Source organism: Bison bison, unplaced genomic scaffold, assembly GCF_000754665.1.
Source record: "Bison bison bison isolate TAMUID 2011002044 unplaced genomic scaffold, Bison_UMD1.0 scf7180017864029, whole genome shotgun sequence".
Classification (NCBI taxonomy): domain Eukaryota; kingdom Metazoa; phylum Chordata; class Mammalia; order Artiodactyla; family Bovidae; genus Bison; species Bison bison.
The window spans coordinates 2850356-2861985 of NW_011494601.1; the positions used below are offsets into that span (position 1 = coordinate 2850356).

General features: G+C 53.9%; 1 protein-coding gene across 6 annotated transcripts in view; it reads right to left on the bottom strand.

Moving 5' to 3' along the window:
• Positions 1 to 11630, bottom strand: part of ZMIZ1 (zinc finger, MIZ-type containing 1) — a 216823-nt gene that overhangs the window by 188252 nt on the left and 16941 nt on the right. For 4 of the 6 annotated variants that reach the window (XM_010834169.1, XM_010834170.1, XM_010834166.1 and 1 more), the window contains exon 1: positions 6215 to 8186. The gene's annotated coding sequence lies outside the window, so the exon portion shown is untranslated. Of the gene's footprint in view, positions 1 to 6214; positions 8187 to 11630 lie in introns of those variants that run through there. The other 2 variants (XM_010834167.1, XM_010834172.1) reach the window with 2 other exon arrangements.

An 11630-nucleotide genomic window follows, 5' to 3' on the forward strand; every position in this document is an offset into this window, starting at 1 on the left:
CTGAGAACTCATCCTAGCAACTACAGATCCAAAAGCCTCCTGCAGACTGGTCTCTGGGCACCCTGCTGTGGCTCGGCGAAGGGGGCTGACAGGGGACACGGGTGGCCTCAGGTTTCCAGAGTCCACTTTCCTTCCGCACCCCTTGCATCCTGTCAGCTTTCTGATCAGAGCCTGACTCTGGAGCATTCTCTCTGCCCTGGCCTCCGGGCCTACAACCTCCAGACCCCACTGGGCTCTCAGCGTAAACAGAAGCGAGGAGAATAATAAGGGTCGCAGGCCTTAGCAGGAGCTGGTGATTACAGGAGGCGGAGTACAAACAAGGCCTTCACAGAGCCAGGTCTGAGGGCGCCCTGCTCTGCTCTCCACATCCCCAGAACTTCCCAGGGCCCCCACTCTGCACCCCCAGCCCCTCAGGGGTGGGTCCTGCCTTTCTGCAAGCACCACGCCCCACAGATGGGTCACATCAGCTGTAGGACTTGGGCCCTGCTGGCATCCACATCCGCCACACAGTTTAGGGTGGCAGTGAGCTCAGCTGAAAGCCTGCAGTGCCATGTTGGGCTCCTTTGGGGTGCACCCTCCATTCTCTGAGCCTCAGTTTCCCCATCGGTCATGAGGGGGTGGGCCAGGTGATTTCCTAAGGCCATTCCTCCCCCACGCGACGGAGATGCTATGATTCAAGTAAAGAGGCCACCTTCACAGTTCCACCCAGTGTCTGCTCCCTGCCCGCAAGGTCACGGAGCCTTTGGACCTGGGACATGGGGCATGGGTGTGGCTGCCCTCACCCTGAGTATGTGGCTCCCGGACCAGAGGAAAACAAACTCTAGGGCTCAGAGAGGGGTGGTGAGCAAACACCACAGGGAGGGAAAAGCACCCGCTGTGAGTAACACCCAAGGAATCCTTCCTGGTGTAGTTCACCAAATCCCTGCTTGTCCTCAGAGAGCCCTGCGGTGGCCGAGGCCAGTGGTCCCTGGGGTACAAGGGCAGCCCCACACACCACAGACAAAGCAAGGCTCCCACCAGACTCTGGGAGGACCAGGGAACCATCCTTTCACCCCCTGAAAGGATGCCTCCTGTCTAGGCCGGCAGCCTCCTGCAACTGCTGTGATGATGCTGTGTGACTCTGGGTTGGGCTCTGGGTCTCTCTGTGTCTACCATGTCATTGGACAGATTTGTTCATGGCTCCCTTCCAGCCCCACCTCTGGGCTAACGTCAGGCCTGTATCGGGAAGGGGTGCAGACTGTGGCCATAGAAGGCGGCACCTGGGCTCTGCTCCGGGGCAGCTTCCCACTTCAGCATTTGGGCAGACTGGCATCCCTCTGGGAAAGAGGCCCAGCTGCTAGCCCAGGAGAGGTCCCAAGGTGCCTGGGTTGCTGAAGAGGACTCGGTGTGCTGGAGGTTCAGCCAGCGGGGGTACACAAGCCCCCAGCGCTGCCCCTCCCCTCTGCCACTGTCTCTGGGTGAGCTGTGAGCCTCTGCTTCCAGGCCAAGGCCAGTCCCAGCTCCTGGCCTTCACAGAGGAGCTGCCACTGCCCCACAGCCCCCTTTGGCTCCCTGCAATCTGCAGGATCAAGGTCAAACTCTATGGCCCCTGGGAGCTGCCTCAGTACCTGCTCCCAGGTGTGGCTGAATGAAGTGTCCTCTCCCAGGAGACTCCTGACCGATCCCACCAAGTTGTGCAGAGACCCCAGGAAGACCCTGTTTCCTCACTCCTCTGTGTAGGGATCTAGACCCCTCCTCCAGGCAGTCTCCCCTGCCTGCCTCCTCCAGCACAAAGGAAGAGCTGTCCCTCCCATTTCCTACTGCCTTCACCTGCTGAGAGCCTCCACCTAGCACACACTGCTCTGTAGACTCCGTTGACCTCCGTTCAAGTCCAGGGCTGTGCTCACCCAGCACTCAAAGAGGCACTTGTGAATGCCAGCTCCTAGCCCAGTGCCGGAGCCCAGTAAGTGTTCAACCCACTATGACTGATGGAATGAATGGTTCACCAGCAAACATACCTGTGGCTACCAGAGACAGAAGCAGTGGGGAAAACACATATTATGGTGTCAGGTAAAACTGGGCTGAATTTCAGCTCCACGGATAGCACTGTGACCCTGTGTATATTTCTAAACCTCTCCGAGCTTTGGGGCTTCTGTCATAGCTCGGTTGGTAAAGTATCCGCCTGCAATGTAGGAGATCCCGGTTTGATTTCTGGATCGGGAAGATCCACTGGAGAAGGGATAGGCTACCCACTCCAGTATTCTGGCCTGGAGAATTCCAGGCACTATACAGTCACAGGGTCGCAAAGAGTCGAACACGACTGAGCTTTGAGCTTCTTCATCTACAGGTGGGATAATCCGAGTGTCCCTGGGTTGTTGAGATGTTTGAGAATATTGCAGGTTGTGAACCCTGACCTGTCTCAGCAGAGCCTCTGGTTTTACAGACCAATGAACCGCTGCTCAGAGAGGGACGGTGACTTGTCCAAGGTCACACAGCAGGTCTGCAGCAGGACTGAGGCTTGAACTAAAACTTTGCTCGAAGGGCTTGGGGGGACAATGGCCCACCTTGCTGACCCAGAGGGTCCCCCACCTCGGGGAGGAACGACCAGTGGGCTGTGGACTGTATTTCCAGCTTCAGGTTGGGTGAGGGGTCAGTGCTGGCTGCAGAGGCTGGGGGTGGACAGGCCTGGACTGCTGGCAGTGAATTCCAAGGAGGGAAAGGAGTCTGTGCATTCCCAGCTGGCGCTGGAGACTGACATGCACGCCACATGGGGACCCTGGAATTCAAGCTCTGTGTGGCCATGGCCAGGCCCGCCCTGAGCTGGGCTTGGCACTCAACGTCGTCGAAACCAGCCCCAAACTTGCCTTGTGCCATGTAGCCCTGGAAACGTGTTGACTGACAGCTGATGGTGTTCATGCTGTCAGTGTGAAGCCACAAACTCAGGGCTAGAGGGGCTGTCAACCCAGGTCCCTGCCTACAGAGCTCTCATCCACAGCTGTTTGGAACTGCCTCATGTGACACCCCAACCCCCGCTGTCCCCCTACAGCCTCTCTGAAATGACAACCCAACCACGTCTCTCCCTGTGTGCCCACAGCCCTGGGGATCAGCCCCATCACTCAGCCCCACCTGCTTGCGTACCGTCAATGCCGTGGAGCACTAACCTCATCCCAGGCACTGCAGCAAGGGTTTATGTGGATGACTTTATTGAATTCCTCACAACTCAGTGGGGTTAGTTCTATTATTATCCCTATTTTACAGATGAAGAAATGAGGCAAAGAGAGATTAAGCCACACTTCTAAAGTTACAAAGAGAGGAGTGTGAAGAGTCTGGAAAACCCCAATGCCAAGGCTCGGAGTCCATACCTTTCACCACATCCATGCCCTCTGCACTCATCCACCAAAGGTGTGCTGAGTACCTTTAATGAAGTGCCAGCCGGGGGGGCAGCTGTCACGGCCCTGACTAGACATTCTTCTGTGTCCAGCTGGGTTGGCTGTCATGACCCAGACCTGGCTCCACTTTGCCAGGCTGAGGGAAGCGGGCCAAGCCACTCCCAGGGGTGGGTAGGTCCGGGGGCTTGTGTACTCAGCTGAAGAGACCTTCAGCCCGCTGGGTCCTCTTCAACAGCCGTAGCACCTGCGGGGCCTCTCCTGGGTAAGGGGCTGGGAGAGCCCGTCTTCCAAAATGCTGAAATGGGAAGCTGCCTCGGAGCACAGCCTAGGTGCCACCCTCTGTGGCCACTGTCTATATCCCTTCCCGAGGTAGGCCTGACCTCAGCCCGGGAGCTAGGCTAGGGATTGCAACTCTGGGCCTCTGTTTTCCAGTCTGGCAAAGGGCATAGGACCTCTCAAGGGCTTTCTCAATGGCCTGATGGGGTGTGAAAGAGCTTACACACTGTAAAGAACTCTACAGTAACAGGTCATTGTAGCTACCGGAGCGGGTCACAGGGCGGAGGTCAGGAGGGCAGGCCTGGGGTCAGAGAAGGCTCCATAGCATCTGGCCCACAGAAGTGAGTTTGCCAAACAGAGAAGGGCAGGCAAGGGGCAATGAGGCAGAAGGCTCTGCAAATAAAACACAGAGCAGCCCCCAACCCCCTCTGCCCTTGTGGATTAGGCAAAGCACACAAACACCAGGTTTCCAAAGTGTGTAGGGACAGGGCTCAAAGGCAGACAGTGCACACTGGGACACCCCTGGACACCACTGCCTGCTGGGGGTGGGGCTGGCATCCCACCCTCACCGAAGCCACCGTCCCCAGATGCTTGAGATGAGCTGGATGCTGGCTCCACCGGGGCTTCTGCAGCTGGTGGAGAGGGCAACAGCTCTCCCTTGGACAGATGAGTCTCACAGGGAGATGCGGGACCTGCCCAAGGTCACTGGGTCTGTCAGTGACTGGCGGAGCCTGCATGTGAAATCCGTTCTTCACTTATTCTAGGCAGTGCTGGCTTCATAGGCAGTTGCCTGGGGCCCCAGGCTCAAAAGGACCCACTCATGGTTTAATGTTCTATGGCCACCATCGTGAAATCCTTAATAATTTTTGAGTGACAGGCTCCACAATTTTGTTCTGAACCAGGCCCTGCAAATTATTTAGCCAGACCTGATTCTAGGAGATTCTGGTGGACATGTTGGGAGAGGAAGTAGAGGGCCAATAAATGAACTTTTTTTCTTTAACTAGAGGATAATTACAAAATAGTGATGGTTTCTGCCATACGTCAACATGAATCAGCCACAAACTTTGATTTCTCTGGGACTTTGCAAGAGCCGGACCTTCTGTTTGGGCTTCTCTTTTCTCCTTTATATCAACCTAGCAAATTTCTCCCTGCCTTCCAATGCTCAGCTCACTTGTCACCTCCTGGGGATTCTTCCCAGATCTCTTCCCTCACCAGAGAACATACCAGTCAGAACTCATGCCCCCTGTGCCATGGTCCCTTCTCCTTGGAACACATCCCTCCCTGTGTATGCATGTGAGTGCATCCCTGTGTGTATGTGGAGATACCATGTGTCCTGAGAACCTGTGTCTGTGTATCTGTGTAAAGAGTCAACACAGAAGTTTGTGAACGTGCCTCTATAAGCGTACGTGTGCAGCAGTCTGTTTGTGCACATGTGTGTCTGTAGTGTGCACGAGTGAGGTCTGTGTGTATACGCATGAGAGGGAGTGTGCCTCTGCAGGTTTCTGTATGTATCTGTGCACACACAACCACTCATGGCTGTGTGTGCACGCACATCTATAGCCCCTTAGCATGTAGGGACAGGTTTACAAGCACACGTTGCCTGTGTAGAGTACACATGTACACGTGTTCATGGACACAGGTATGACTATGGGGTAGAAGACCCCTCTGGGACTTGTATGTGTATCTGTACTTTCAGATGAAAAACCTCATGTTCACGTGTAACTATAAATGGTCTTCTTTCTCAGGAAAATCTTAGTCCTCTCAGAGACATTCTGGATCATAACTTGGGCTACCTTCTCCAAGATTTCCTAGATTCCAGCCTCCCCATACTCACATGAAACTCCAGTGTTAATCTCATCCCACATCATGGCAGCCTTCCTAACCTCATGCTTCCCACCAGCCAACTGAGGACACCCATGATCTCTTGATGCCCACCCACAAGAAAAGACCAGCAGAGAAGGGGCAAGGCCAGGGGCAGAATGAACCAGAGGTCAGGACGTGGCGCACTGGAGCCACACAGACCTGGAAGTGAACCCCATGGGGGCTCAGCCAGGAGTGCGGCCTTGGGCATGCTCCTTTCAGACCACAAACCTCAGTTTTCTCGCCTGTACAATGGGAAGGATAACAGCACCCACCTCACAGGGCTGTGATGAAGATGAAAAGAGTGAATAACTACACAGTACTTAGCACAGTGCCTGGCATACAGTTAAGTGCTCAGAATGTTAGAGGATATTATTATTATTTTCATGAGCTAAATGAGAAAACGGAGGCTTTCAAAAGCGAAGGGACAGGGCTACCCAACACTACACTGGGAGTTGGCAACTGGATAAAACCTGAAGTTCAAGTGCCAGACTAGGGTATATCCCTTCCCACAACCCTCCATTCTCTGGCTCCCTCTGAAAGGAGGATGCCAAGGAGAAGTGAAAATTAAGAAATAAACCCCTTCCCCTAATTCCTCAGTGATGACAGCCCAGCTCCCGCTTCTCTAGGCCCTGAAACAGCACCAGCCGCTTGGACTGAGTCCCACACCTGCAGACACCCAGGGTCAGGGCCCAGCTCATTCTGCTTACCTGCCAAGGTCTCTGCTGACCACGGGGACTGGAGGCTGCTAAGGGTGTCAGGAAAAGGCAGTCACAGGGGAAGGAAGCTGTAGCCCCAGCAGTCCAACCTGGCTGAGCAGAGCTGCTGCAGGTCCTGTGGAAGAGAGGAGAGGGTGCAGTGAGCTCCAAGCCTGAGCCTGAGGGCCCCGACCCTCTTCACCCACCTCTAGGTCCTGCCTGCCCAGGCCCCTCTGGCCATCTCCTGGAGAGTTGAGCAGGCCCACAGAAGTGGAGCCACCCTAGAAACTGGATAACTGGATGCTGTCCCCCTCCTCCACTCCAAGTAAAGGTCAGAGGTCCAGAACTGGCCCCAGCACCAAGGTCAGCTTCTCTGTACCCTGTCCTGCAGCTTCGGCCATGCTGGGACACCCACCACTGTGTTGCAGTCAGCCTAGCCCCCTGGAACCCCATCCTTTGGATAAACCGGGTACTCTGTCTGGGTCAGCCTAGCCCCCCTGGAACCCCATCCTTTGGATAAGCCGGGTACTCTGTCTGGGTCAGCCTAGCCCCCTGGAACCCCATCCTTTGGATAAGCCGGGTACTCTGTCTGGAGCCCTTTCCCACATGTCTCTGTCTTTCAAAGCCCCACTCTGCTCAGAAGTTCCCATGGAGCCCTCACTGACCTGCTGCTCCTTTCTTTGTTCATCCTGCAGTGGCTTGGGTCCAGCTGACCATGTTCCCTGCCCTCCCCCCAGCCCCAGCTTTCTATTGGCCGGGTTCCCCTGTGAGCAGAGCTCCTGGTCATCAGGAATGAGGTCTAGTTTATGTCTGTCCTCTGAGGCTCACAAGGCCACAGCGACTGCTGGATGGATAAATGGAGGGATGGATGGATGGATGAGTGGGGCAGTGAAGACGGTCAGTAAATAAGTTGAACAAAATGGGCCATTTGACATATGCCCTAAAGTCCAGAAGCCTGCTGAGCTTTCCACGGGCCTCCTCATACCCTTGCCCCTGTTAGATTCCAGAACCCAGAGTTCAGGGTGGTGAGACCAAAGACGCTTGGGGAGGTGGACTCCCTTCTCTGCCAATTCACATATGAGGAAACCGAGGTCCCGATAAGGGAAGGGTTCCCATTGCAGGGTTCCCAAGGTCCCACTGCAAGAAAGAGCCAGGCCAGAAATGAAGCCCAAATCTCCTTGTCTTGCACTGCCTGGAGGCAGCCACGGCAGTCCCTTCCACCTCCTGCATCCTCATGTGTCAGCTCATGCAGGCACCTAGCTTCCCTGATTGTTGGGGGATGAGGCTAGCTGTAGAAGGCGGACTCTGGGTAAAAGAGGGAGGGCAGTAGAAGGGCTGTGGGATAGGAAAAAGTGCAGTAATGAAGATCAAACTCAGGAAAGAGCCATCTGGTCTGATGGTCCTCCTTTCCCAGCCAGGAGGCCTGAGGCTAGAGGCAGGCCAGAGAGGGGACATTACAGGGAACCCTGGGGTCAGAGACACCTCTCCAGCCCACATTCAGCTGGGGGGCCTCTCCAAAACCCCCATTAACCACTTCACTGTCCTCCACAGAGGTCTTCTGGGCCTCCCAAACACGGGTTGGTGGGGCATGTCATGGGCACCACCTTGAACAGTTCGCATGCATCCCCTAGCCTGTGGTCTATCCTCAACCCAGCATTTTCAGCTCCACAGAAATGTGTGCATGTGGTCACCCAATGATGCATACTAGAATGTTCACAGCAGTGCTAGTCAAAACGGCCCAAGAATGAAAACTTCACAAATGGTCATCAACTGTAGAACGGATAAATCAGTGTATCCACACAATGAAATACAACACAGCAACAAAAACAAATAATCTGCAACTATATCCAACAATACAGGTAAGTATTATGAACATAATGTTGACCAAAAAAGCCAGATACAATGGATAATATACTTGTGTATTCAGTCACTTCAGTCCTGTCTGACTCTTTGCAACCCTGTGGACTATATAGTCCTCCAGGCTCCTCTGTCCATGGGATTTTCCTGGCAAGAACACTGGAATGGGTTGCCATGACCTCCTCCAGGAGATCTTCCTGACCCAGGGATCGAACCTATGTCTCCCATGTCTCCTGCTTTCTTTCCCACTACACTAATAGGGAAGCACCGAGAATATACTTAAGGAGTCCACTTATTTAAAGATCACCTGATGCGAAGAGCCGACTCATTGGAAAAGACGCTGATGTTGGGAAAAATTGAAGGCAAAAGGAGAAAGGGATGACAGAGGATGAGATAGTTAGATAACATCACCGATGCAATGGACAAGAATCTGAGCAAACTCTGGGACATTGTGTAGGACAGAGGAGCCTGGCATGCTGCAGTCCATGGGGTAGCAGAGTGAGACATGACTTAGTGACTGAACAACAGCAACAAGAATAGGCAAAACTACTCTAGCCTGGGGTAGACTAAATACATATGGCCAGATTCTCTGCAGCTGCTCCTATCAAAAGGCGAAGTCCAGGGACTTCCCTGGTGGTCTGGTGGCTAAGATTCTGCAACCCCAATGCAGGGAGCCTGGGTTCAATCCTGGGTCAGGAAACTAGACCCCACGTGCTGCAACCAAGGGATCCCATATACCCCAATGAAAATCGAAGATCCCGTGTACTGCAACTAAGACCTCGTGCAGCCAAATAAATAAGTAAAATAAATATTTTTTTAAAAGGGTGGAGCCTATCCTCTATCCCTGAATCCAGGCTGACCACGAGACTTGTTTTGACCAAGAGGACTTGGTGAAAGTAGTATTTTGTGACTTACAGAAACTAGGTCTCAAGAAATCCTGCTATTTCTGGTTTGGGCCCTCTTGGAATGTGGCCTGGCCAGGGAAGGAAGCCAGTCTACCCTACTGGGGGATGGAGGAGAACTGAGGCTGCCCAGCCAATAGCCAGCACAACCTGCCAGATGTGACTGAGGCCATCTTTGACCATCCTGTCCAGCCGGCCTTTCGGGTGACTGGAGTCACATAAGCCCAAGGGAAACTGGCAAAGGGACTGCTCAGGCAAACCACAGAATTACGAGACATAATAAATGGCAGTTGTTTAAGCCACTAAGTTTCGGGGTGGTTTTGGGGGCAGTAATAGATAACTTATAGTATACTGTTGATATTGTAAGGATAATGTAGTCATTATCCTTGCGGGGGAGCAATGACTGGAAGGGGGTATGTTGGGGGGCTTCTAGGGGATCTGGAATGTTCTGTTTCTTGATCTATATGTTGGTCACATGAGGGTATTCATTTTGTGAGAATTTGTTGAGCTATGCTTAGCATATACACACTGTTTCAGCATGGATGTAATACTTCAGCTGAAGCTAAAAACAAACAAACCTTCCATGGCTTTCTGCCCAGGCAGCCAAGATCCAGCCCCGCCCTGGCCTGCTGGCCTCACCTCACTCTCCTCTGCACATTCACAGTGCCACCTTACACCTCTGTGCTGGGGAGGCCCCTCCCTTCCTGCCCAGCTTCAAGCTTGAGGGCAGGAAGCACCTCCTCCTGGAAGCCTTCCCTGACTGCCCTTGGCCTTGCCCGAGTATCCATATTCATACAACTATCTCTCTGGAGCTGGAATTTCCTGAGCACAGATTTAAGTCTGTCCCTTCAGTCTCCCCAGCTCTTGGAACTCTCCAAGTGGGAGCCCTGTAGGGTTAGGGGGCACCCCTTTTCCTATTTATTCCCCTAGGGTCACAACCTCCACAGTGGAGCTGTGATGATCAGCCAGGCTTTGGGGATGAAGGGGAACAGGGAGAACTGGTGATCACAAGAAGGGTCATATGTCACCATCTCCTGGGAACCCAGTTTCTCCCAGGTAGACCAAGGGCAAGGCTAAATTTGGGGGTACAAAGAGGGTTTACAAAGAGGGGGAGGACTTAAGGAGCCACCCATTTGTAGCCAGATGGTGACACCTGTGAAAGGGTACTACTCCTTCCCTCTTAATTATCTAGTGAAATAAAGTGCACAGCAGGGCCGACGGGCAGTCAGCACTGCATCTCTGCCAAAACAGTGGAGAGTGGTAATGTCAGACACATGGGCATCAGCTCTGCTAAAATCCTTCCATACACTGACTCCGTGACTGTGACTCAGGTGGGCACCAGGGCCTCGGTCCTAGATGCCCCTCTCTGGGCCTCCTATTCCATCTCTGCAGTTCCAGCTTTGTCCTCAATGGATGTGTGGCCCTGGGGTAGCCCCCTCCAACCTCAGCCCCCTCCACTCTTATCCCAGAGATCGGCTTAGTCAACAGTCTCTGATGAGTCACATTTTTCTTTCCTGTGGGAGGGCTGGCCCCTGAAAGGCCAGGGAATCTTTCTGCCTCCTCAGAGTCCCTGCCACAAGCAGGCGGGTGTGGCCACTGCAGGCCATCGATGGCAGGCCACTGCACCCTATCACCCACCTGCCCCTGGGAAGGGGGTGCTCAGGCCTGGAGGGGAGAGTCCATCTCCACCCTCATGCTTTCCCTGGTACCCAGATTCTTTCACTAAGAAAGGAAGCTCCTTGCCCAACAAGGAGGCTCAGAGAAGCCAGAGCGTTCACGATGGGAGATGGAGACCCGGCTATTTGCCGGTCAGCTTCGGTCTGTCCTGTGGCAGAGGTAACTTGGTGTGAGGAGCCTGTGAGGGCAGCTGGCTGGGTCCAGACTAATGACAGAAGGAGCTCTGGACCGGGGCACACCTTCCCCAAGCAGGTGTGCCGTCTCAGAGTGGTGAGGGCCCTGTCCACAGAGGCGTGCAAGCCGATGCAGTGGCCAAGTGGTGCTGTGAGCGCAAAGGAAGCGTCGGAACTGGAGCTGAACTCTGTATTTCCCAAACTCCTCTGATGATAAGAATCACCGGGGCTGCTCGTGAAACCCACAGCCTCCCAGGCCTCTCCCCTGAGAATGGAAGTCTGTGGGTCTGGAACGCAGCCCAGAAATTTAAATTTTTAACAAGCCCTCCCAGGTGATCCTGCGCATCTGTAAAGTTTGAGGGGAACACCGGCAGATGACCTTCCAGGTCCCTTTGGGCCTTGAGATGAGTGATTCTGAGCCCCACACTCCACACCTCCCCTACCCTATCTGGAAGATGCGGCTGGCAGGAGACTAACTGCATCATTAAAATAAAAATGATTTAACAGCTTTAGGAGGGGCAGAGATGTCAGGGGGAGGGCGGTTCTAGCCCATGGTGGTACCGGCAGCCGCTCCCTCCTTGTGCCCCTCAGCCCCCCAGAGTTATCCAGAAAAGCTCAGCATTGGGGAGGGGGTGAGTTGACAGCTGTTCAGCTGCTGCTCAGCGAGACCCGGAAAAGCAATTATCTTGCTCTTAGCAGAAAGGCACTGGCTTTTACCCGCCCCCTCCCTCCCACCTTCACACACACATACACACACACACACACACACACACACATACACACACAGACATACACACACACACACACACACACACACAC